Source organism: Canis aureus, chromosome 5 (assembly GCF_053574225.1).
Source record: "Canis aureus isolate CA01 chromosome 5, VMU_Caureus_v.1.0, whole genome shotgun sequence".
In the NCBI taxonomy this organism is placed as follows: Eukaryota; Metazoa; Chordata; class Mammalia; order Carnivora; family Canidae; genus Canis; species Canis aureus.
Genome location: NC_135615.1, coordinates 30,022,087 through 30,048,937, shown reverse-complemented (window position 1 = coordinate 30,048,937; position 26,851 = coordinate 30,022,087). Strand labels below are relative to the sequence as shown.

At 40.4% G+C, this 26,851-nt stretch overlaps 1 protein-coding gene and 1 long non-coding RNA gene across 8 annotated transcripts in view; one reads left to right on the top strand and one right to left on the bottom strand.

The window, feature by feature from the left end:
* Positions 1 to 17,028, top strand: part of LOC144313882 (uncharacterized) — a 62,399-nt gene extending 45,371 nt beyond the window's left edge. For 3 of the 6 annotated variants that reach the window (XR_013379525.1, XR_013379522.1, XR_013379524.1), the window contains 4 exons: positions 8,335 to 8,441; positions 8,688 to 8,716; positions 14,821 to 15,296; positions 16,443 to 17,028. This is a non-coding gene — a long non-coding RNA (uncharacterized LOC144313882). The remainder of the gene's footprint in view (positions 1 to 8,334; positions 8,442 to 8,687; positions 8,717 to 14,820; positions 15,297 to 16,442) is intronic. The other 3 variants (XR_013379526.1, XR_013379527.1, XR_013379523.1) reach the window with 2 other exon arrangements.
* Positions 1 to 26,851, bottom strand: part of PRKCQ (protein kinase C theta) — a 174,201-nt gene that overhangs the window by 145,847 nt on the left and 1,503 nt on the right. Inside the window, exon 1 of one of the 2 annotated variants that reach the window (XM_077897292.1) lies at positions 9,122 to 9,339. The exons of the other annotated variant lie outside the window; for it this stretch is intronic. The gene's annotated coding sequence lies outside the window, so the exon portion shown is untranslated. Of the gene's footprint in view, positions 1 to 9,121; positions 9,340 to 26,851 lie in introns of those variants that run through there. 2 annotated transcript variants of the gene reach the window in all.

Here is a 26,851-nt window from a genome sequence, read left to right as displayed (position 1 = left end):
TTCGTTTTTATCATTATGTGCAGGATGGATCCAGAGATCTGAGCCCCTTCTGCATCCCCACCTGCCCTGCCCACAACCAGAGATCTAGCACTGCCGTGTTTGTCTCCAAAGCAACCGCTGCTTAATTGCTAAGATACTCTCTCCTTTGGGAGACCCTGTGTAACCCTTAAAGATGGGACCCTGGGAAGGAAGAGCAGGATGGGTTGTTTGTATGGTATTATGTTTTGCCTTTTATTTTTATACGATCTCCAACTCTGTAAGACCCACACTTGATTTTGGTCTCTAGTTTTAGTACAGAGGTAACCTCATTTTACTAACTTCGTTTTATTACACTTTGTGGATGCTGCTTTTTTTTGGGGGGGGGGAGGGTATAAATTGAAGGTTTGTGGCAATATGGCTTTGAGCAAGGCTATCAGCACCACTTTCCAAAAGCAGGCACTCACTTCATGTCTGTATGTCACATCCCGGTAATCTTTGCAATATTTCAGGCTTATTCATTATTCTTATATTTGTTATGGTGATGTGTGAGCAGTGATCTTTGGCGTGACTATTGTAATTGTTTTGGGGCGCCATGAACCAAACCCACATAAGATGGTGAACTTAATTAATAAATGTGTTCTGACTGTCCCTCCAACTGGTCACTCCCCTATATCTCTCCCTCTCCCTATTCCCTGAGTCAACAATACTGAAATTAGGCCAGTTAATAACCCTACAGTGGCATTAAGTGTTCAAGTGAAAGAGTCACACATCTCTTTCTTTAAACCAGAAGCTAGATATGTTTATTCTCAGTGAGCAAGACCTCTTGTAGCAGCTATCTAAGTTATGAATGCAAAGGAAAAATTCTTTTTTCTTAAGGTTTATTTATTTATTCATGAGAGACACAGAGAGAGAGAGAGGCAGAGACATAGGCAGAGGGATAAGCAGGCTCCGCACAGGGAGCCTGATGTGGGACTCGATTCCAGAACCCCGGGATCACGACCTGAGCCAAAGGCAGGTGCTCAACCACTGAGCCACCCAGGTACCTCCAGGAAAAATTCTTGAAGGAAATTAAACATGCTACATGTAAATTAAACATGCTACACGAATGATAAGAAAGCAAAACAGCCTTACTGCTGATATGGAGAAAGGTCTAGTGGTTGGACAGAAGATGAAACCAGACACAACATTCCCTTAAGCCAAAGTCTCATTCAGAGCAAGGTCCCAACTCTATTAAATTCTGTGAAGGCTGAGAGAGGGGACAAAGCTGTAGAAGAAAAGTGTGAAGCTAGCAGAGGTTGGTTCATGACATTTAAGGAAGACACCATCTCCACAACATCAAAGTGCAAGGTGAAGCAGCAAGTTATCCAGCTCGAGCTAAGATAATTAATGAAGGTGGCTACACTACACAACAAGACTGTCAATGTCAATGAACCAGCCTTGTGTTGGAAGAAGATCCCTTCTAGGACTTACATAGCTAGAGAGGAGAAGTCAATGTCTGGCTTCAAAGCTTCAAAGGACAGGCTGACTCTCTTGTTAGGGGCTAATGCAGCTGGTGACTTTAAGGGGAAGCCCATTTACCATTTTAAAAAGTCTATGACTCTTACGAATCATGCTAGATTTACTCTCTCTGTGCTCTATAAATGGAACAACAAAGCCAGGATTACAGCACATCTGCTCACAGCATGGTCTACTGAACATTTTAAGGTCACTGTTGAGACCTAATGGTCAGAAAAAAAAAGATGCTTTGCAAAATATGACAGCTCATTGACAATGCACCTGGTCACCCAAGAGCTCTGATGGAAATGGACAAGAATAATGTTTTTATGTCTGCTAAGACAACACCCATTCTGCAGCCCAGGGATCAAGGAGTCATTTTGACTTTCAAGTTTATGGTTTAAGGAATACATTTCATAAGGCAATGGCTGCCATAGATAGTGATTCTTCTGGGAAAATCCATCTATAATGATGGATCTGGGCAAAGTAAATTGAAACACTTCTGAAAAGGATTCACCATTCTAGATGCCATTAAGAACATTCATGGTACATGGGAAGAGGTCAAAATACCAACATTCACAGGAGTTTGGGAGAAGTTGATTCCAGCCCTCATAGATCTTTAAGGGGCTCAAGACTTTAGTGGAGGAAGTCACTACAGATGAGGTGGAAATAACCAGAGAACCAAAATTAGAAGTGAAACCTGAAGATGGAATTGATCTACTACAATCTCGTGATAAAACTTGAATGTATGAGTAATTGCTTCTCATGGATGAGCAAAGCAAGTGGTTTCTTGAGATGGAATCCATTCCTAAAGATGCTGTGAAGCTTATCGAAATGATGACAAAGGATTTTGAATATTCTATGAACTTGACAAAGCAGCAGCAAAGTTTGAGAAGACTGACTCCAATTTTGAAAGAAGTTCTACTGGGGATAAAATGCTTTCAGACAGCACCACATGCTACGGAGAAATCGTTCATGAAGAGAAGGGCCAATCAATGTGGCAAACTTCATCAGTGTCTTATTTTATGGAATTGCCACAGCCATCTCCAGCTTCAGCAACCACCACCCTGATCAGTCAGCAGCCATTAGCAGTAATGCAAGACCCTCTACAAGCAAAGGTTACAACTCAGTGACGGCTCACATGATGGTTAGCATTTTAAAATAATATTTTAAAATTAATATTAAGTATGTATATTGTTTTTTAGACATAATACCATTGCACACTTAATAGACCATCTATAGTGTAAACATAACTTTTATATGCATTTGGAAACCAAAAACTTCATTTGACTTCCCTTATTGTGATGTTTGCTTTATTGTGACATTTACAGGTGGTCTGGAACCAAACCCATAATGGCTCTGAGATATGCTTATAGCACAAATAAAGCATTCCTTTATTTTCCACTCAGTTAAAGGGTTGGACTTCCTGAGATATGTAATATATTATTTCTAAAAGATTCAGAAGCCTAGTTTTTTATCAAAGAAGACACATTTACTTTCAACAAACTGGAAAGCTATATTACTTTAGGTGCCTAATAAAATATTCACATACTTTACCAATCTAATTTTTCCTAAGAAAAAATAAAAGAGATGTGACATTGTTTTCTACATACATTTACATGCTCACTGCTGTCTCAACCTAGATAGGCAAGATTCATTTAATTGAAAAATAATTTCAAAAAACTTGACTTTTCTCTCTGAGCATACTCAGGGTGGAGTAATTCATTCATACTGAAGCAAAAAGAAATTCTTAAAGCAAAAAGTTTATGTGTTAAATTAATATTTTGGGGGAGCTCTAAAAAGAGAGGTTTGGGGAAAATAGAGTTTTAAAAATCAAGAGAGAATGTAAACTAAATTCTTTCACAGTAATTTTACCAATGAGGAAAATCAATCTGATTGTCACAGAGTCGGTTTTTAGTTTAATTCCTGCCACTCAGCATCCATTCTGGAAAGTTCCTGGAAGTCTTTCTATTTCTACCATAATCAACATCACTCAAGGTTCTTCATCAGATTTGCCTTTTTAGTGACCCAGCTACCCTGGCAACATAAGTATCCATTTGCCATTCTAATGGAAAGACCACAGAACATACTGTTAACAGCAAGAAGTGAGACTATAATTAAGTCCATAGTGATTAACTCTAATTGACTTAGGCCAAAAGATGATCACAAATTAAGATAACTGAAAACTGGGTCTTTGGCTTGATTTTCTCAGCCTGTCCTAACTGTCTGAATTTATGAGATAACCATTGAAACATTCGTTATTACCTAAGCTATTAAAGATCTGAATCCTATGGTGTATTACAACTTTGTCTTCCTGAGTGATGGAGGTCTGCTATTATTATCTCTATGATATTGATTTATAGGTAGGGGTGAGGAGCAGGAGCAGAAAAAGTGTGAAACAGACAATCACTTTTATAATGCTGGGACCCTGGCAGAGGATCTCTAATTTACCAAATCTGGGGATTCCTCGACTCAGTTACACCTAATCATTTCTGTGCACTCACTACCGTGTGACATAAGGAATTAGGGAAATGAGAAACACATATTTTTTTGCATCTGGTCCTTATGAAATTTATAAAGTAGAAAGGGAAAGAAGGAAACTAAATCAGTATGTTAAGTCAAAGCCCTGTGCTGGGCACAGTCCACCATTGTTCATGGTCTTGTTAAATCATCACAGCAAACTTTGAGGAACAGGCCACTGATCCCATCCTACAGAGGAGGCAACTGAAGTCCAAAAGGCTTAAAGTAGAATATTATTCAGTCCCCAAAAGGAACAAAATTCTAATACATGCTACAACATGGTTGAACCTTCAGGATATTATCGTAAGTGAAATAAGCCAGACACAAAAGGACAAATATTATGATTCCACTTATGTGAGGTATATAGAATAGTCAAATTCATAGAGACAGAAAGTAAAGTAGAGGTTACTCAAGGCTGGGGAGGGGCAGGGAATGGGAGCTAGTGTTTAGCGGGGACAGAGTTTCTGGTTGGGAAATTGAAAAATTCTGTAGATGGAAGGTGGCTGTGGACCGTACAACAATGTAAACTTACTTAATACCACTGAATCGCACACTTTAAAGGGGTTAAGATGGTAAATTTTGTGCTATGTATATTTACCCCAATTTTAAAAAGACTTAAACTGTCACAGCTTGTATGTAGAATAGTAAGGAATTGAGATCAGAGACGTTAGATATCAAAACAAGGCATGATTCTTTCGATGTTGTATAAGCCCTGGTATTTATCATTTTTGCTACCTGGTGTCTGTTTTCATGTGCCAATTAATAGTAAGCCACTTAAAACAAAGAGAGCCATAAAAGTGTGGTGGCACAGGGAGCAGGAGAGCAGAGTAAAGCCAACCTTATGGACTCTCCATCCAGGCTTGGGGTGGAAGTGGCTCTTTGGATAAAGCAAGATGGGGCTGTTGAGAGGAAATGTGGTGTTTGGTGCAAGGAATATGAGTAAAGCATAGGGAAACCAGAACCTTAGTAATTCTGAGAAAATATTATACTTAATTTTTACCACATTCAGTTCAGCTACATCTTTAAAATCCCACTGATAGATCCATCCATTCATCTGATCATTTATTCACCAATCTTATTGTGTGCTAGCTATAGGCAAAGCTCAGTGACAAACCTATGCAACAAAATTCTAGTTAGGGTGATCAAATACCTCTGAAAAATTAAGAAACAATACATAGATGAGACGAGTAATGGACAATAGGTTGTATGCAAAATAAGTGTACTGAGTCTTCCAGGTAGTAGGGATCCAAATGATTTAGGATGGTTCCTGATTCTATCAAGGAGAACGCAGAGTTTAGTTGGGCATCCTCCAGTGGGATCCATCAGAATTACCTTCAGGTAGGATTTAGATAGTTAAGAGGAAATAGACAGTATTCCAGAAAGGCAAAATGCTCACTATGAACCAACGTAAAAGACTAGAAGCAGGGAGTCTGAGAAAGAAATACAATTAGATAATTCAGATTTAGTTAATTTACTATTTTTTAACAATAACTGGAGTGACAGCAAGTAACCCAAAAATCCCTAGGTCAGACAAAATCTTGTTATAACCATTAATTTATTTATTGTGGCCAAAAAATATAACATAAAAGGTACCATCTTAACCACTTTTAAGTGTATACAGTTCAGGGGTGTTAAGTATATTCACATTGTTGTACAATAGGTCTCCAGAACTTTTCACCATGCAGAACTGAAACTCTGTACCCATTAATCAACAACTGCCCATTTTGGCAACGTTGCCCCCAGCCCCAGCCCATGGAACTACCATTCTATTTTCTGTTTCTACAGTTCTGACTTACATTTGATACCTCATGTAAGTGGAATCACTCAGCGTTTGTCTGTCTTGTAACTTGCTTATTTAGATCATATCCTCAAGGTTTATCCATGTTATAGAATGTGTCAGAATTTTCTTCCTTTTTAAGACTGAATAATACTCCACTGTATGTATATACCACATTTTGTCTATCCATTCATCCAGCAATGTTTTCTTGGATTGTTTCCACACATTGGCTATTGTGAATAATGCTGCTATGAAGAGGTGCTCAATGTCCCTTTGACTGTATGCCCACAAATGGGACTGTTGAATCATACTACGATTCTATTTTTAATTTTTTGAGTAACTGCCATATTGTTTTCCAACACAGGCGTACCATTTTACATTCTCAATAACAGTGCACACATTTCTCTGCATCCTCACTAAAACTTGCTATCTGGGGTTTCTGAGAGTAGCCATCCAGTAGGTGTGAGGTAATATCTCGCTGTGATATTTGCATTTTTCTAATGGTTAGTGATGTTGAACATCTTCTTACATGCTTCTCAGCCATTAGTATAATATCTTTGGAGAAATGTCTGTTCAAGTCCATTGCCTATTTTTTAGTTGGGCTTTTGCTTTTTATTACTGACTTGTATATGACTTTTAGTTAGTTTTTTTTTTTTAAGATTGTATTTATTTATTTGAGACAGAGCCTGAGCAGGGAGTGGGGGTGGGGAGAGGCAGAGGAAGAGAGAGAAGCAGACTCCTTGCGGAGCAGGGAGCTCGACATGGGGCTTGATCCCAGGACCCTGGTATCATGACTTGAGCAGAAGGCAGATGCTTAACTGACTGAGCTACCCAGGTGACCCCAGTTATTAGGGTTTTTTTCTTCTCTCTTTTTTTTAAAGACTTTATTTATTTATTTATTCATGAGAGAGAGAGGCAGAGACATAGGCAGAGGGAGAAGCAGGCTCCATGCAGGGACCCCGATGTGGGACTTGATCCCAGGACTCCAGGATCATGCCCTAGGCCAAAGGCAGGCACTAAACCGCTGAGCCATCCAGGCATCCTTGGTTATTAGTTTTTAAATCTTATTACAAAACATTCCAGGCATACAAAAACATAAAAAAAAAATAACTTAAGGAACACCTTACACCTATAATCCAACCAAAAAGGAAAACCTAACCAATGTGTTTCAAGTTTCCAATGTCTTCCCACTGACTGCATTCTCTTTCATTTTCATTCTTTTTATCAAAAGAATTACTGTACAGACTGTAGAGTTTATTATTTCCACCATATTTTGATACATGTAGTATATATCTACTCTATATGTAGCATGTTTTTCTGGCTTTAAAATTCTATTTATATGCTTCTGCAACTCCATTTATTGTGTTTGCCAGACTCATTCTTGTTGATACATACAGTCTCAATTTATTCACTTTCCTGACTTTATAGCAGTGGTTCTCAAACTTCTGGATCTTAGGATTCCTTCACTTTCTTGAAAATTATTGAGGATGATGAAGACCTTTGGTTTACATGGATTAAATCTCTTTGCTGTATCAGAAAATAACACTGAGAAAATGCAAAAACTGCTATTTTCTAACTAAAAGTAACAATAAAAATCCATTATACATGATATCCTAGCGTAAGCATGATTTATGATAAATAGTATTTTTAAGGCAAGCAAATGAGAAATGTGGTACTCTTTTATGTTTTTGCAAATCTTTTTAATATCTCAGTTCATGGAAGACAGCAGGCTTTTCATATCTACTTCTGCACCCAGTCTGTTTCTATTCTAACATGCAGCCTCTGGAAAATTCCCACTGGACAGAATGAAAAGGTGAAAATGCCTTAGTAGTTCTGTAAAGTCAGTTTTGAGATGAGAATTCCCTGAAAAAGTCTTGAGGATCTCCCGGGTCCCCAGGATCACACTTTGAGAAGTACTGCTCTCTAGTATACCGTGAAATACAGATATGACAATCTTATATCTGTTCTTCGGTTGATGTTTGATGGGTTTTGTTTCATTTTGTTTTTGCTGGTTTGTTTGTTTGCTGTAATAAACAAGTACTGTTACAACCATTCTTGTAGGTGTTCCCTTTGGCACATGTCTGAGAATTTCTATAGAATGTGTGCAAAGTAGGAGAACTACTGGGTATAGACACATCTTCAATTATAGTAGCTGTTTGCAAATTGCTCTCTAAAATGTAAAATCTGTAAATGCATCACTAGCTTCCAAACACCTAAAACTTCAATCAAGATGACTTCTGGAAGGCAGGAAATGGGATTATAATTTTAAAAACCAAACTATAACTAATAGTATGGAATTGTACCTTGTGCGGAGAAAGATCTCTGGAACACGAAGGTGCCAATTAGCAATAGAAACAGAAAAAAAAAAGCTACAGAGAGAAACTCTGGCAGAGCCCATTCAAGTAATTTTGGGGAAGAAACACACATTTCTCCCTCCATCCTCTTAAATGTGCTAATCTACCATCTATCTGTTGAATTCGGCTGTGTGACCTTAGCCTAGTTACTTCACCTTTCTGGGCTTAATGTCCTCATCTGTAAAATAGTAACATTTTATGATTTTACAGATGAAAACACACACCTGCAAGATGATTATAGATTCCCTGGGATACATGACTGACCCACATAAAGCAACAAAGAACAGTCTGTGCTCACGTCCACACAGATTTCTGAGGCAAGTGTTTCTGATGAGAGGAAACTCCAGATTAGTGGCTTTAGGAGACAGACGGGGCTCAAAGCTGAGAAGCAAAGATGCATGGGAATGGGATGAGGGGAGGTAAGGTCGGGGGAAGGGAAACAATATGAACACAGTTCCCCTTTTTGATAGCAGGGTCAGCAATGTTTAGAGGGGAGTAGCTAGCTTTGGGGCTTGGGAAGTGCAATGGCTGTTGATATCTCTTCTTCTTCTTTTTTTTTTTAGTGGTCTCCATGCCCAGCGTAAAGCCCAATGCAAGTTTATTTTTTATTTATTTTTTTAAGTGGGAAAGGTTTTGAACTCACGATCTCGAGGTTAAGACCTGAACTGAGACCCAGAGTCACACCCTTGACTGACTGAGCCACCCAGGCGTGCCCTCCTCCCGGCTGTTGACCTTTCCATGTGAATCCCCAATTTATTTTTAAAATTTTTTTTATTTATGAATTTATTTTTTATTGGTGTTCAATTTGCCAATATATAGAATTACACCCAGTGCTCATTCCATCAAGTGCCCCCCTCAGTGCCCGTCACCCAGTCACCCCCACCTCCCCTTCCACCACCCCTAGTCTGTTTCCCAGAGTTAGGAGTCTCTCATATTCTGAATCCCCAATTTAGAAGGCATCTGGCAAGGCCCCACCTACTGGGTACATGTCACTCACCTCCACTGCAGGAATTTTGTCCTCTCTTTCTGGGGTTGGTCACAGAAAATGAAAATAGAAGTTGTGTTTGGAAGATGATTATAGTATCAGACATTTCTTCCAATAGGTCTTCCCATCCAAATTAACTTTCATTGGGAATCAAACAGGATTTCCATGAAAAATAAAGGAGTCTCATGCCAGAACTACTCATTTGAATCTCCTCTTGGACACTGAGGATCTGTTCACACAACCTGTAGCTGACATTAAAGCCGAGGGGTTATCTGTTTGCATATCTTAGTAGTAGAATCTCTCATCTTTCTAAGTGATGCACATACAGGCTATTTTTAGGAGCTTCTATTTCAGACAACACAGATTCAGCTGAAGAAAGCAATCCTCGGAAACAGACTGCCACACGGAAAAATATTTACCAAACTGCAATTCTGTGCTATCATTTGGGTGAGGGGAAAAGACACCCGTTGTGGTGTATATGGATACCGCGAACAGACACTGAAGGTGAATTTAAGGGTGCTCAAAGTGAATTTGAATTACTTCAAGGGTAATGCGTCATACCGAGTTTATAACAGGGTTGTTATGTTTTAGAAGTGGATACCGCAGTGTGGATTAAGAAAATAGGGGAGGGTTTAAGAACGATCTCTTCATCTACAGAACATTCTAGTAAGAATGATTACCTTCTTGTTATTCCCTTTTTTTCTTACTTTGTGCAACATGCTTTAAAAGCAACAAATAGGAGAGACCTAGAACAGGCAAATCCGCAGAGACAGAAGGTGGAAGGGCGGTTTCTAGAAGTTTCGGGGAGCTGGTCATAGGGAGTTATTGCCTAGTGGGTCCTGAGTTTCTATTTGGGATGATGAGAAAGCTCTGGAAATTGATCACAGCAGTGATGAATCTAACTAACGCCACTGCGCCGTATGCTTTAAAAAAAAAAAAAAAAGGTAAATTTGTGCTCTGTGTATTTTTACTATAAAACAGCAACAAATACATGGAAGCCCTGCATCTCCCCCCCACTGATACCCTGCCCTGTGCATCTCTCCCATTTGGCTTTTCTTGGCTTGTATTCCTTATAATAAACCAGAAATCATTAGCACACACACACACACACACACACACACACAGAGCAACAAATAAGATCTTATTTAGGATTATAAAGCATTTGATTTATTATCGAATTTGATAACAATCTTAACTTTATTTTTTATCTCATCCCTGGGCTGCTTCCCTTCCTGTTTCCTAAATAGGTTATCCTACGCTTGTTCTCCTTACGTTTGAATCTCCTCTTGGACACTGAGGATCTGTTCACACAACCTGTAGCTGACAGGTTGTGTCTTCTCTGCCCTGGGCATATGGGACAGTCCATTTTGGTGAGAAAATGGGAGCCACAAGGCGCAAATTTGCTCGAGCTTCCTTCCCTCTGGTTCAAGCTATCTCTACTTCCACCTCTTCTCCCCATAGTGTCCCATGTATGATCCTGCCCCCCCCCCCGCCCACTACCAGCCACATCTCTGCAATTACTCCCTCCCTGCACCCCTTGTCCTTCTTGTGATTTCAGCCTCTGTCCCCCGCCCATCTGCAAACACTCTCACACTTCCCATCGCCTGACAACTTCTGACATTGCTTCTTCTGCAGATGTGGCTCTGCCTCTTTCCTCTGTCAACAAAATGGTTTTGCAGACCATTTTCATTTCCTCAACTTCCCTTGGCTTCCCCACCCTGTGCCATTTGGCTTCTGCCACCCATCACACTGCCAATCCTGCTGTCTCAAAGGTGGTGGCGATGCCAGCCTCCAGACCCACCGACTCGCTCTTGGTCTTCCTCCTCCATATCACACGTGGCACTGGCAGCTCCCTCCCTTCCCTCCCATCGTCCCCTCCATCCCTTTGGTCACTCCTGGTCTACTGTGTTGGTTTGGTTTGCTTTGCCTAAATACTATGGAAAAAACATCCAGGTTTGGACTTGACTTTTTTTGTCTTCCGATGGCTTCAATGATCTTCTACTTAGTGGTAACTTCAAGAGCTACATTTTTCTTGAAGTCCATCTGCACGTCCCTCAGTCCTATTGTTCTCGGCTACATATTGGCCTTCTCCAAGTGGTGTCACACACAGTCAGAATAAATAGGAACGCTACCTTTCCCCCAATGCCTCTGCCCCCAATGCCTCTGCCTCTCATCTCTCCTCTGTCTTGATCAAGGCAATTACCATATCTTGAGTCCCCAAGCTACACATATTGGACTCAACGGTGAGTATTCCTTCACTTTCAACCTTTCCACACAGCTATGCAATACGTCCTGTGAATTTTATCTGGTTATTTATTTTCTACTTGATCCCTACTCTTCAGTATTTTAGCTTGAAAACGTTATTTTCACTAAATTATTATAATAGATTCCTACTTAATACCACCTCCCCACCTTTGCATATTCCATGGCAGCTATAAGAGATGCCTTTCAAAATCTCTTCCATGTTGAAACACATGGAACAGCTTCTCTGCTTAAAGCATGGAGTCCAGCCTCAAAAGTCCCATGATCTCTTCATTACAATCAAACATCAAAACTTTAAGGGAATTCAACTATGGCTAAAATTATAGGTCTAAAAAGCATTTTTGGTTTCTTAAAATGTGTTCTTCTAAATAGTTTTGATTTTTTTTTTAAAAAACCTTAAGCAAAACAAATCTTCCTTCACACAACTAAAAAGATGAAAACAGACATAGAATGCTAATTTTTTTTTTTAGAAAAGGCTTAGTAAACACATGGAGTAGATATATGCAGAAACCCACAACTGATTTAATTTGCAAAACCACAGCTTTAGCTCAACTAAGGTAAAGATGACTTAGATAAAATACAACCAGAAAACTGAGATAAAAGATACGGGGTAAAGAAGTTAGGCTGATGCTTCAGCAAATAAGCACCAAGGGTGTAGTATGAAGGTCTGGGAAATTGCTTTGGAAGCTGGTGGACTGACTCCATGGAGCCCCTGGGAGCATAACAGTCCTCCTGGCTAGAATGGTGTCATCTACAGAATCACTCCCTTTCATTTGTGAAGATATGGTCGGTCACCTTGATACAGAAAGAGAAGTTAAGATTTTTAGGTTAAGGCTATTTTTTCCCAGTTGGCATGGGAGATTACTGGTATTTGTGAAGGTTGCTTTAGAGTCAGAGTTAAATAGTGGGAGTCAAGAGGCCTTCAGTGTTATCAGACTTGGGGAAGATTCTAAGAGATGGTTTTTATCCTTAAGATTTAAGAAAAAGGGACTGTCTTTCTTCCAATGGATAGTCTTTCCTCCTTTATCGAATATTAGTTGCCCATAAAGTTCAGGGTCCACTTCTGGATTCTCTATTCTGTTCCATTGATCTATGTGTCTGTTTTTGTGCCAGTACCACACTGTCTTGATGACCACAGCTTTGTAGTACAACCTGAAATCTGGCATTGTGATGCCCCCAGATATGGTTTTCTTTTTTAAAATTCCCCTGGCTATTCGGGGTCTTTTCTGATTCCACACAAATCTTAAAATAATTTGTTCTAACTCTCTGAAGAAAGTCCATGGTATTTTGATAGGGATTGCATTAGACAAATACCCACCATTTGCTTCAACGTGGATGGAACTGGAGGGTATTATGCTGAGTGAAGTAAGTCAGTCGGAGAAGGACAAACATTATATGTTCTCATTCATTTGGGGAATATAAATAATAGTGAAAGGGAATATAAGGGAAGGGAGAAGAAATGTGTGGGAAATATCAGAAAGGGAGACAGAACGTAAAGACTGCTAACTCTGGGAAACGAACTAGGGGTGGTAGAAGGGGAGGAGGGCGGGGGGTGGGAGTGAATGGGTGACGGGCACTGGGGGTTATTCTGTATGTTAGTAAATTGAACACCAATAAAAAATAAATTAAAAAAAAAGATTTAAGAAAAAGGGGCAAGAAATGGCCCTATTTAAGAACTAAGGAGAGCCATTCTCTTCCCAGGGAAATATGTAGGGTACCAGGTGCATTCTCAGGCATAAAAAAGCACGTCCCTTCAGATGTTGCCTATGTGGAAGTTACTAAGAAGGCAGGAAGTGAAAGCTCTGGGGCTAGAGCTGCATGAGTGGGAATTAATTAGGCAAGCCGACTTTTAGTTTCCTTCTTCTCGTGTGCTTACCTGCTGAAATTGTAGCAATAGGCAGTACAAAGTTAAGATTTTGTTTTTTCTTTTAAGAAAAGGTGTAGCTCCTCATTACTAACAGGAATCCTGAGTCAAATTCCACATATATGGAATATCTATATAGATCTATATCTATTTCTATTTCTATATCTATCATCTATCTATCTATCGAGAGAAAAATATTTATTGACCACCTACTGCATCCCAGGCATGTATCAACAAAGGAACACAGTGATGGAAAAGGAGCCATGGTCCCAAGAAGAATGCAGGATGAGAATTAGACATTATTTGGGACCAGGAAAAAGCAGAATATGCATTTTCTACATCATCTCATTTTTATAAAACCATGGTTTTGTGACAGTGAATATCAGAAAAATATCAGATATTTTTCCTCTCTCTCATTGTCCATAAAAACAAAGCATTTAGCAATCTAAGAGCAGGCCACATTCCAGAAAGTTGAAAGTATCTTTACTGTCCTCACTGTAACTTAATTGCACTGTCATCATCTAAATTATCTCATTTATGGACTGTTTACCTTTTTTCATAGCCTTTCTCCTCCAAAAGAAAGTAGGCTTCATGCAGGCCAGGATCTTGGCCCCCTCTTCTCCCCTATACCCCTAATATCTAGATGAGTCACTGATCAATAACCAATTATGTGCTTGATTGATTCATATTTGTGGACTGAATAAACTCCAGCCTTCCGTCTCATGAAGACTCCCATCTTCTCTAAGTTACTGAGTAACATGGGAACGAAATCTCATCAGGACTGGAATTTCTAAGAGGATGTGTGTTCCTTATACTTCTAGTTGGCAGAATTTTAGATACTAAAGTGAAGTGAGAACATTCTGGCAGCATAATGGAAGGTATTTTGAGATCAGGGAGGAAGTAGTGCTCCAAAGCTGGTCACCCTTGGATTTGCTGGGAAGTCCACTCCAAGAAAAAAAAAAAAAAATCCTCTGTTCTATTCACAGCTTCTTCCCTTCCTCTGTTGCCGAATCCATAAGTCCTCTAAAAGTACTGGCTGGAAGCCAGGGGTCCATGAAGGAGGGATCAGGTTAAAACAGAAGCGTACAGAAACGTAGGCACTTTGTATCTGCCTCTGAGATAATGTTGTATGCCCTAGGTAGTTATTATGAGTTTCCTATTTATATATATTTCAAGGCTATTATTTATATTCAATGAATTGCTCAACCTCTGAAAATTGGCCATTTGCTCAAATAGGAAGCAGCTATTGTGTTTCTTATTTTATTTTGCAAACCAACAAAAAATGACAAAGTACAGATTCCTTGGGATTTAAAAAATTAATCTTTGGAAAATATTGACAAAAGTAATGTTTTCTTAAATAAATATCTCTCTGAACTTTTCAGAATCTGTGCTTCTGGAACTTGTCAAATAATAATAATAAATCATAGACCTAAAAAGATCAAAAACTTAATGTGAACCTTATTAGTGATTCATAGATATGAGAACTTACTAAAAAGCAGATTATAAAGTCACATCAGGGATATACTAAAAAAAAAAATTAAATCTATCTCCTAGTATAACAATATATCATTCTTCTCATTTCCAGAACAATCCCATAAAGCTGAAGTTGAGACTTCAAAGTGATTACTAAAGAATGTTAATCTGGCTGCATTTCTCACTCATTTTTAATTAAATTAACGTTCCTCTCACAGCTTTTTGGAAGCTACAGCTGTCAGTATACATGTACGTACACGTGTGCATCTACATACGATAGAATTTGCCAATTTTAAATGTGCCGAAAACAATAACTGAGATATAAAGAGGGAAGGAATTCTCAAAACTCACTTCTCAGAATTAATAACAATGTCAAGTAACATTTTTTTAAAAAACGAGACAGTAGCTACAGTATATTGGCAAATTCAGGCTTGGCCGAGTAGAATGGTTAAGAATAGAGACTACGACACCAAACTGCCTGTGATCGATCACATGCCAGCTCTGCCATTTAGGAGCTCTGTGACCTTGAACAAGCCTTTTACCTGTGTCCTCATCTGTGAAATGAGGACAACAGAGGACCTACCTCAGGTGAGTTAATGGGTATAAGTTGACCAGAGCAGCATCTGGTATACAGAAAAAATATTTTCACATGATGGTTATGTCCTTTATAGTTGTTCAGCCAGAAGAGGACTATGAGTTCTTTCAAGGTGGATCTCCTTTGATCAGGCTTAGTGGTCACCCCACCTCTCCCCAGTCACACCACGTCCCCTGTACTTTGTCACCAGAGCCAAGCACATCACCATCAGGGTCACATTCATGTGATTCAGTCAGTTGAGCTTGGGGATGGAGGTACTCCCGCAAGCGACACAAGTGACATCTCCCTTTTAGGTGTGATGGCCCCACACATTTTCCCAGAAGCAGGCTCTTCCCTTCTCTCTGCTCAGCTTCTCCTCTGCCCTCTCAGGGTGGTGGTCACTTGCTGAGAGCCACACACCACTTGGATCAGGGTGTCCTGGCTTCTCAAAACATTTCAGGTCCAGGGTGCCCTGGAGGGGTGCCTCTTGCACATCTCTGTAGAGGCCACGGGGCTGGTCTGAGGTAAGGCCCTCTGCTCACTGTTTCATGCTTTCTTAAATAGGACACGCCTTGCTCTTCCCCATATCTAATCGAATTTTCTGTTCTACTGACTATGCTTGTTTCTTGTCTTGGGTTTATCCAACGCATTCTTCACCTGCACTTTGGTAATACTGCACCTGCCGCTTGGGCTGGGTCACACAGCTCACCGTTCTCCTCATCACACCTACCTTCTTCCTCTTTGGGGTTCTCTGGACTCTCCCGCAGGCACTCTGCAGCTCTGGCATTGCGCTGGGATGCCGACATCAGTAAATGGTACCAAGCACTTGCAGAGGGGCCTACCTGCTAAGGTCAAGGGCTGGATGGCAGAGCAAGAGACAGATGTCTGCTCTGCGTGCACCAGCAGTGGGCCTGGGGAGAGGGCAGGGCCATCAGTGCAGGACCCCAGGCACATGGGGGATGTGCCAGTGTTGGGGGGCAGGATTCTGGGGGTAAGCAGGGCCTCCCAGCACACGGTCCCACATGGAGTGCTGCTACCTGAGAAGCAGCTGAAGAACTGGGGTGCATAAGCCTTTGAGCAGAGAGGCTGGAGGAGTAGGTGGGGGACGGGGTGGGAAGGGCATGGCAAACCAAGCCAACAGTCTGAATTGCATCCTACAGGTGGTGTGGAGTAACCATGGACTTGTCAAGTGGAGAGTCGCCTTAAGATAGTGTGTTAGCTCTGCTGTCACGCAGAGTATGGTGTGCTTGGGAAGAGAGACATAGGGGCTCCAGCTGAGAAGACAAACATGAGATCACCTTCATGAAATGGTTTAGCAGATAGCCTAATGACTCGTGCTATACCATGCCTCCTCTTCTGCAATGCTGCATGGCCTCACTCCAGAGAGATGCAACCGTGACCTTGGTTGGCCTTGACTTGCTGACCAAGGAAATGAAGCAGAAGTGATGCTCTGGGAATTCTCAGTTTAGCCCCTAAGAGTTCTCAGCTTTGGCCTTTGTACACTCAGAACACTCACTCTTAGGCTCTAACCACCATGAAGAGAAGCTCAAGGGAGCTGCACAGAGAAAGAAAGGGAGTTGGGGTGGTCCCAGGCTTCTAGCCATACCTTCTAGGAGCCATAGACCCATCTCCTATCTGTCCACAATCTCATGAGAGATCCCAGGCGATTCCCCTAAGGAGTGGAGTCAGCCCAAAAAGTTCCTGATCCACAGAATCATGAACAAATAAAATGATGCTGTTTTAAGCCACTAAGTTTTAGTGGACGTTCATTACACGGCGATTGACATCCAAAGCAACACTCTGAGCCGAATGTCAAATAAATAATAAACTGCAACTCTGACAACCTCAGGGCAACAGCACTGGCCCACAATCAACATGTGTTAAGTTGTCCTTTACCCTTGATTATTTATTACCACATCTCATTTCAAGCCTATGTCACACTTAACTGATTAGTGGTCAAGCTTTTCAAACAGCGGTTCTCAGAAAATGTAATCCTCTGACTCTACCTTGCAAAAGCCTATGAAAATGTGGTGTGTGGATTAAAATTCCCTGGAGTTCAGTCTAAATTTTTCTATTGGTACTTTTTAGACAAATATCTGAAGAAATATATGTTTCATTCGTTGGATCTGTAGGGTGTTTGATGATTCTTTACAGTTTGCTTTTGTAGCTGTATTATGAAGTGTCTTGAGATAGTGCAGTACTTGAATACATAGTGTGATAAATAGTGGGATCCCTGTCTAGGTCTAGATAGTTAGACCCAAAGGACTTGGTTATTTTTCCATGAGAAAATATCTACAATATTTATACTTAAATAAACATATGTTCTCTCTGTTCTGAATACTTGCAGTCTTTTCTCTGAAGAGAAGGGGCTTGTTCTCCCTTTCATTTCTATTGAAATAATAAAATTCGAATACGATGTCATGTATACACATTTCTCTCTATCAGCTCTACCCATGAGAAACTGTTAATGGATGAGTTTTATTTCATTAATTTCTAAAATTATGTGCTAATTTATACTTAGCAATATAGGCAGGGTTTTTTTTTTTGTCAAATATATTGCATTTATTTCAATAGGTAACAAAAAGCCTTTTTTTTTTTTACTGCTCATGTGGCTTACGCTCCTGAAGTACGTTTACTCTCAGATCTCAAGTGTACTATAAACATTAACAAATCTCAATGCCCACGAACCAGGAAAGAATCTCAGTAGTAAAATCCCCCCCTCCCTTTTTTTTTTATTGGAAGACAGGAAGGAAGTTTCAAGAATCCTGGGCTGTGCCTTCGGCAAATACTTATGCTGCCTTTGCTTCAGAATTTGGGATTATGCAAGTTCTTTCTCGCTGAATTATTTCATCAAAATTAAAAGGATTTTTACAAAACTTTCTAAGATTGGTCTAGTTATATGCGAGGGGTAGAGTGATTCAAGTTCCTCTTATGAAAGAGTTTATTTATGGTTACTATGAATATCACCCCATCTAAATAGCCTGAATATGTGTAAAAAAAAGCCATGTTAATTTATTATTCTACTTGAATAATGCAGAAGAAATTTTTAAAAACTCCCATTCTTAGAGAAGATTCTATCTGGCTGCTATTCCTCATTATCTTATCTTCCAGAAACAAAATCCACTGAGGTTGTTCCTTTTGGAGAACCAGTACTGTCAGAAAACTTGGTTTTACAGTATCTGAGAAAATTTGGCATATTATCATTACTAAGACCAAAGGAAAGATGTTCTGGTGTTACAACATCAGAACTCCAGATGGAAGGCTTTGGAGTTCGGGTGACTATGGTCCTATATGTGGGTGAAGGATTACACATACCGCTCTTGGTGACATTTGTTCATCATCCAAGCTATTCATCAACACTTACAAATGGGCTAACCTGAGCCTGGGCACCTTGCCACTTATCCAGCACTGTACCCCTCTATCCGGCACTATACCACTCCAGGTACCTGGTGACATGTGATTGGAACATGCAGATATACCAAAGGAACACCCAGAAAACAGCTATAAAATATTAGGATCAGGAAGGATCCTAGAGACCCCTCATTCAACTCCTGCATCTTTTGGTCCATATGGTAAAACTGGATTGAGAAAATTGTGTTCTCATAGCCATGTCTACAACCTTCCTCTCTGCCTTCACAGTTGGATGGCCATGAAAGACTGGAGTGTCCATGGAAAAGCAGGACAAAGGCAGGGAGGTGAAGGTGATGATGCTCTAATTCAGATTCTTAAAACCCTGTGTGCCAACTATCTATGTCCCCACTTAGCAAGGAGCCTGGAGAATGATGGGCAGAGAAGACACCAGATAACTAGTGAGAGGAAGCAGGTTGTGGGGGGGCAGCAGATGCCAAACTAGGGACTGGCTACCAGAAGTCAGCACTGCAACTGCAACAATGTACTTGGCTCTATGAACCACTTTTCAGTTAGATCCCTCAGCCTCACATTGCAAATATGGGCAAAAATTGCAGAGCTTAGGGCTCTTAGACGCTAATGATCGGGCCCTAGGAAATGTGATATTCACTGAAACCTTCATGCTGACAGTTGGAGGAAAACAAAATATATTCCCTGACTCTGAGGGGCTTCCTGACCTTCCTCACTTGGGTCCAGAGGCAGCCTGAGCTCTGTGCCATGAGCTAAAGTAAAAGAAAGAAACCTAAGACCTGGCACATGCCCTTAAGGTGAGCTTACTAGAGGAGATAATAACATAATTAAAATATCATTACTGAGCTCTGGTGAGGAGCTGGAGAGAAACTGCAAGTCCTCAGAGACATAAGAAAATATTAGAGAGAGAGAGAGAGAGAGAGACATTACAAGCCACACAGCAAAGGCATAACCAAAAGGACACTGTTTTTGTAGTTGCCCAAAGGGACTCTGATTGTGAAGAGCTCTTCATGAACAGATGGAAGAATGCACTTAGAATTTACAGGGCTACCTTATTTTCTTATTTCCCAAAGGAAAGCAGGATACTTTGGATGGTGAAGCCATGATGGGGCTGGAATGCAGAGTAGCTGAGTCTTGGAGGTGAGAAGTGTCTCCCTTAGTCTGCCGGCAAAGGTGAGCATAACTATTTGGTTATCCTCAGCTGACCTCCTGCAGCCCCTCTCCAGGAGGGAAATGTCACTGTGGAACTTTGAAATCTGCCTCTGAAATCCCACAGGGGCTTTTTGTTGTTGTTGTTACAAACAAGAATCCTAAACTCCAGTTTTAGCTGTGGCTTACTTACTGTTAGGAACCTCTGCATAGGCCCGTTTAGTTTTATTATTGTTGGGATTTATTTTTTTATCTCCTTTAAAGGATTATGGCATTTTTTTCCTTTGGTTTCAATATCTTTTGGTTATTCTACCTGTGAGTCCCCCTAAGTAATTTATTATTCTTTAATTTTAAAACATCTTTCTTTAAATGCTTTCAACGATTTTATCTTTGGCACGCGTTTGTCGTCCTAGTTCTTGAATTTAGTTTTTTTTTTTTTTTTTTTTTTTTTTTACTTTTTACCTTTCTTTCTATTACCTGCTTCAATGAATTTTTAAGATGATTATGATTTTTTTTCTGAGGAGTCTTTAAAATCTTTTATTGTTTCATTAAAAATATTTTACCTCTTTTATCCTTTAATATTTTCTTTTTACTAAAATAATTTTTGAGTCTTGGTATATCTATATTTAAAGTTCACCTATTACTTCATCCTCTGCTTGCAGGATATTTCAGGATATTTCAATATTGCCTTTTATTCCCTGATCATTCTTAACTCAGTCTTTTTTCCTTTTATTGTTGGTGTTATAGTGGTCATTAAAGTGAGAAACTGTGAGGAGGATGGAGAAAAAATAAATCACACCATAAAGAGGGGAGATGGAGTTTTTATCTTGCAGCAAATTGCTTTTTGCATCTTTGAATGTTTCCCAACACTTCCAACTCTTATTTTTTAGAATTTATCCAGATAAATCCACAGACCCACAGGACTGTCCAAGATGATAATGATTCTACTTGGGCAGATATTTAAACCCTTAGACTGGGATTCCTTCCTCCTATCACTTAGCACATAGTCTCTTAGACAAAACAGGTTCTAAAATTTAGGCTCATTTATTTATTCCACTAATATTTATTGAGTACCTACTATATGTCAGATTTGTTGACAGAGACTAGGGATTCAACAGAGAATAAGTGGGAATGTGGCATCTGCCCTCATAGAGTTTATAATCTATTGGAGAAATCTAAAAGCCAACAAACAATGACAATACATTCTAAGTGCTGTGGTCATAACATTTGGTGTTTGGCTACTAATGCTACACGTTGTGGTAAGGACTTTATATGGATGATCTCATATATCTTTTAAGAACATGTGGAAGGAAACAAAATCCAAATTTACAGGATGAGGAGAAGATTTCTGTGGAAAAGATGTCTAAGGGACTGAACATGTATAGGAATTTGCCAAAAGATGGAGAGTTTTAGAATTTGGGCAAAAAGTTCCATGAGCCATGGGATGCATGGGACCACTAAGGAACCAAAAGGGGCTCAGACTGGGAGGAATGTGATGTGTGTGTTGCTGGAGAGATGAGGCTTGAGGACAGGGGGGTATAGACCAACTAAAACCCTCTAATTCATGTTACAAGGTCTGGGTTTCGTTTCAAGTATAGTGGGTAGCCACTGGAGAATTTAAAGCCAGGAGTGACACACTCAGATCTGGGTCCTAGAAGGGTTCTTCTGCCTGTAACAGGGACAACTATCTATAGTAACAGAGGCCAGGTAGGAGGTTCCAGAAGCCATACAGAGAGGAGAAGTGGTGGTGGCCTGTAAACGGAGTGGGGAAGAGGAGGTGGGAAAGGGTGGATGGAATAAAGAGATGCAGGAGGTGAAACTAATAGAATGTGGTTTTGGGTGAGCTATGGAGGTGAAGGGCAAGGAAAAACATCTAGATTTCTGCTTATGTGAGAAGAGGTGATGCCAATGCCAGATACAGAAAAGAGTGGTAGGGAAATATTTGCAGCAAGAGAAAGGGGAAGCTGATGAGTTCGGTTTGGGGCATCCGGTATTGAATGTGTCCATCAACTAGTGGCAGAAGAAGATCAGTAGAACTTTGGAGAGGTAACTTTTGGGTAGTGGTCAGTGAGGAGATGGCTCTTAAGATGAATGAGGAGTGAGGCTACCATGAGGAGAGAGAAATGAGGATCATCAGCCTTCCAGGAGACAGAAAAGAAAGGAGGAGATTGCAAAGGAGAAGAAAAGAAGGAAGAACAACGAGAAAGAGGACAGAAGGAAACTTTGCTCTAAGAACGCAGGAGTGCTCAATGCACAGTCTGCTGCAGAGAAGTCAAGCAAGAAAGGAGTGGAATTCAGCAAGGATTAGCAATAGGGAGCATGAGTGACAGCTTCCTAAAAGTTAGTAGAGGCAAAACCAGAGGTCTGTGGCCATGACTTTGTGGAGCGAGGACAGAGGAGCTGGCAGAGGGGACAATTTAAGGGGTCTGGTTGTGAGGAGGAGGGAAGAGAAAAGAAAGTAGCTAGAGGAAGGACAGTCTTTTTCTTCAGAGAGGGAAGGGGTTTAAGCATGTTTGATGCAGTGAGAATGGGGCCAGTGATGAGGGAGGGAAGGGTAGCACAGATGAGAGAATGAGGAAGAAATGGATCCCAAAGGATCAATGGAGGAAGAACATTTGCCAGGGGATGAGGCATCATTTTTTTCATTGTAAAGAGGAGGGGAGGGTGGGAGAATAGACTCAGTTGAAATATGTTACAGCCCTGTGATCACAAAGTCAGGCTGTTTTTCATCAAGAAGACTTCCATTTTTCTCAGTGAACCAGGAAACAAGGCAACGTGTTGAGAGTACGGGAATGGGGTGGCAGGAGAAGGTCAGAAGTGGCTGCTGTAGAAAGCAAGCAGAGGTGACCAGGGAAAGTTCGAGAGCCTGGCTGAAGGTGGAAATCATGGAATTATATAGCATCATGAATTTACGTAGTTGCATAATTTTGTCCAGTAAAAACACCCATCAATCTCTGTATACACACTGGGGAAAGTAGACAGTTGGTCTCAGCCATAGCCCCAGGGGTCCTGGCTTTAGAAAGGAAAGTGGCTCATCTCACATGGCCCCTCCCCAGAGAAGCACCTGGGGAAGGAGAGCTTTAGGGGCAGAAAGAATAGCTGCTTTCATCTTTGTCAACTTCAGGTGGAATGATCCCTGGTCTATATAATCAATATTATTTCTACCTAACTGATCTAGTCCTTTAGGAAGCTGATGGGATAGCAGCACCTGGGTGGCTCAGAGGTTGAGCACCTGCCTTCCGCTCAGGGCATGATCCCGGGGTCCTGGAATCGAGTCTCACATCAGGCTCCCGGTAGGGAGCCTGTTTCTCCCTCTGCCTGTGTCTCTGCCTCTCTCTCTCTCTCTCTCTCTCTGTCTCTCATGAATAAATAAAATCTTTTTTTAAAAAAGAAGCTGATGGGATATAGCTCAAAGTTTATATTCTTCCTAACAATGTGGAATATGGTTATAACACTTGCCCCAAGAAAATATCTTCCCTAAACAACCAACCGATAAACGTGGGGAATCCAACCCACATATATATGCCGCGGAGGCATAAAAAGAATATTAAATTGGAGCCAAGAGATCAGGGTTCACCGCCGGTAATTTGTTGTGTGACCCCTGATCAACCTTCTTAACCTCAACAAGAGTCAGGGTTTCCTCTGCAAACCATGAATGACCCACCTAGTGCACAGAGCTTTAGCAATAAATGATCCCATGCAACCAGGCAGCCGGCACAGCGCATGCTCAACAAATGGCACTTTCTGTTTTTCCTTCTTCCCTCCAGCCCAGAGTTTATGTGATTCTGAGACTTACCAGGAATGGTACAGAAAACTAAATGCCATAAGCCTATAATTTTAAATGTTCATGTAAGAAGCAGATTGAGCATGCCCTAAATTCCATGACATATAGCTTCATGAAATAATTACTCTCGCTGCACAAAATGGGTTCTAGCATTTTCTGTTCCATTTCATTTTTAAAGAGAAATTCATCACAAATCAATAATTCCATAACCTAATAACGGATCATGTCTTGAAGTTAAAAACAACAACAATGGTGTAAGAGGCCTATTTTTTGTATCACTGAAATCAGTACACAGATGGACCACAGAATGGAAAAGGTTGAAGGCTATTGTTGTAAAAATGCAAAACACACAACTAAATAAACTTCTCCCAAAACTACAAGAAAGGCGTTCCAGCTTACACTCATAGAAGGCCTCACTTCTTGTTCACCTGAGCTGTGGGGAGTCACCTTATCTTTTTTTTTTTTTTTTTTTTTGAGTCACCTTATCTGACTATATACTCATAGCACCTGGTTTGGTCTGATGGCACTCTAGTAACTAGGGACTTGGTCAGTCAGGGAGAATAGTTCAGGGGGCTGCAGATGAGCATGAGCAAAGGACAGTTAAGGGTCTGCTCTTTGTACTTTTAACTAGAATGGCAGTGGATGCCACAAACACACTTTGAGGGGAAGCCTCTGGGCTTACCCTGCTCTCTTGCATCCCCCCCCCCACCCCCGCACTGTGCTCAACCCAGACTGCACTCCTCTCCTTGGCAAAGATGTCATGCTCACATGCGGTCAGGCCATCCTACAAATGCCATCTCCAACTTCTAGAACATCCTCACTGCCACCTAGCTGAGCCATCGCTGCTCCTGAGATATCTTCTCAGACACCCCAAATTTAGGTATTCCCATGTACATCCCCAGGACAGCACTTCCACATTCACTCTGCACTGATTTACTGGGGGCCCTCCTATGTGCCAGGCCCTGTGATGGAAACTAGGGATATGGCTACGGATGAAACACTAGCCTTCACATGGTTTACATTCTAGAGGGGAAAACAGGAAATAAATACGCAATATAGGTGAGCACCATAATCCTATAAGCTGACATATAACAATGTAAATACATGATGAAATTATCACAGGTCATTTTAATTTCCTTTTGAGTTGTGTGCATCTCCTGTATGGATTGTACACTCCAGTGTGTGGTTCTGAGGCCTGTAACAAAAGCCTGATGAATTAAAGTAGAGCTGTCAACCTTTTGGCTCTCTCCAGGCCCCAGGAATTTGTCTTGTTTTGATTGCATACAGGAGATAATTTAACTTTTAATCTGCAAAAGGCCTGTTCCACACATTTAGAGCTAGTGGCACTAATACCAAGCCTACTTTATTCTTGACAATGATTTATTTCTAAATCACGAGGTCCTTCACATTAGGTAGGGACAACCCTACTTAGAGCAACCTTTTATTTTTCAAGAGCCCTCCTGCTTATGGGTTCCCTGGTCCCTGAGCGTCAGTTTCTTCACCTATAAAATGAAAATGGTGATGACAATATCTAACTTATAAAAGCTTGGTGAAGATTAAATGAGACAGTAATGTTTGTCAAATACAAAATTCTGAGGTTCGTATCTGGCACATAAATATAAGTACAAATGCATCAAGGGCATCATGAGCAAAGGGCAGTTAAGTTAAAAATCATGCTTTAGTGATTTTTTTGGCTCTGACTACTATCACTAATCATCAATATTACTAGCTTAACTCAAAAATTAACATCCACCTGTGGAAGCATGTCCCGCCAGAGTGAGTACCTTACAAATCTTCTAATTTAATCCCAGAGCAGAAATCTATGATTCTAGGCTGGGGTAAACTATTCCTAATTTCTGAAGTCTCTGATTCTCACTGTCCCCAAGGATATTTTTAGATGAGAGAGCAATGTGAATTTGTGTATAAATACCTGATGTGTTAGGGTAATGAAGCTATTTCCCTAGAAAACACTTTCAATTCACCTTTCAATGTTTTTCTGACTTTCTCATGATTTCTTCCTGCCTCAATGTTTTTCTGCATTCCCATGATTTCTTCCTTAACAAGCAGAATAGATGTGACAAGGCAAAATGAGATGCACTGCTGCTTGAAAATGAGACATTTAAATTTTTAATATAATGTACAGAAACAGAAAGAAGAAGTTAAATGCTAGGTATGTTACCGTAAGACTACTTTCTCTACTTTCAATTACAGATTTGATTTGGGGCAACAAAATTATATAAACATAGTGTCACATGCTACATCTGTGTTCTCTGGGATTTTTCATCCTACAACAATTTGTTTTAAACAATTTCGGAAAATCACTTCAAAAAAAGAAAAGGCTGAACCCTATAAAAAGAGAATCACTTGAGATAAAATATACCCTTATTAACAGTCACGTGTGATTACTCTATCAGCAATATTCTCAGGGGCAAACAACATAATAATCAGTCTGAAACATGAACTGCATTAAAAACAGGAAGTGCTAATTCTAATTCCTATTTTAAAGGAAAGCAAATGTCCTAGCATCATTAAATCTTGCATTATGAGGGGATTTGTGGGACTTTACTCCTGGATGCCAGTTACAGATTTGCACTGTAAGCCCACACTCTCAAAAAATCCTGAACCCAGTCCACAGAGAATTTTAGATAAAACATTAAGTTCATTATACAGAAGAACTGTATCTTTCCCACAGAAGAGAGCGAATATAACAGAATGAGTGACCTTTATAGAAATGACCAAAGACAAATGGGCTATTCAAGGGAAACTCCAGTACCTGCTCTGAACAAGTGAAACGGAGGATTAGTGTTGAAAGGGATCTTTGAGATGGTAAGAAGGACCAAGGTGTCAATGATTGGACAATATCCCTGCATAGCTGAGAGGGAAATGGCAATGGCAAAAGAAAGTTCCAGCCGCTGACCCATGTACATTCAGAGCCAACTCGATAAAGGAATTTCTGTCCTCAGAAGGTAGACCCGTAGGAGAACCTACAAAGAAGCTTGCCCAAGCACTACTTGCCACTCTGAGCCACCATCGCACAAGACAGCAGCGGAAGTGAACATGACAAAGTGGAGGGTGGTGACAAGAGTCCTCCCTGGAACTTCACATTTTAAACGTTTACAAGAAAATCACAGGAGGCTGAAAACAAAGGCTGGTGATGCTGAGCCGGTTACTTTTGAAATCGGAGATAAAAGTTTATGAGACAGAGAGAGAGTGAGAAAAAAAAAAAAAAAAAAAGACCCAAACCAAACCGAACAACTT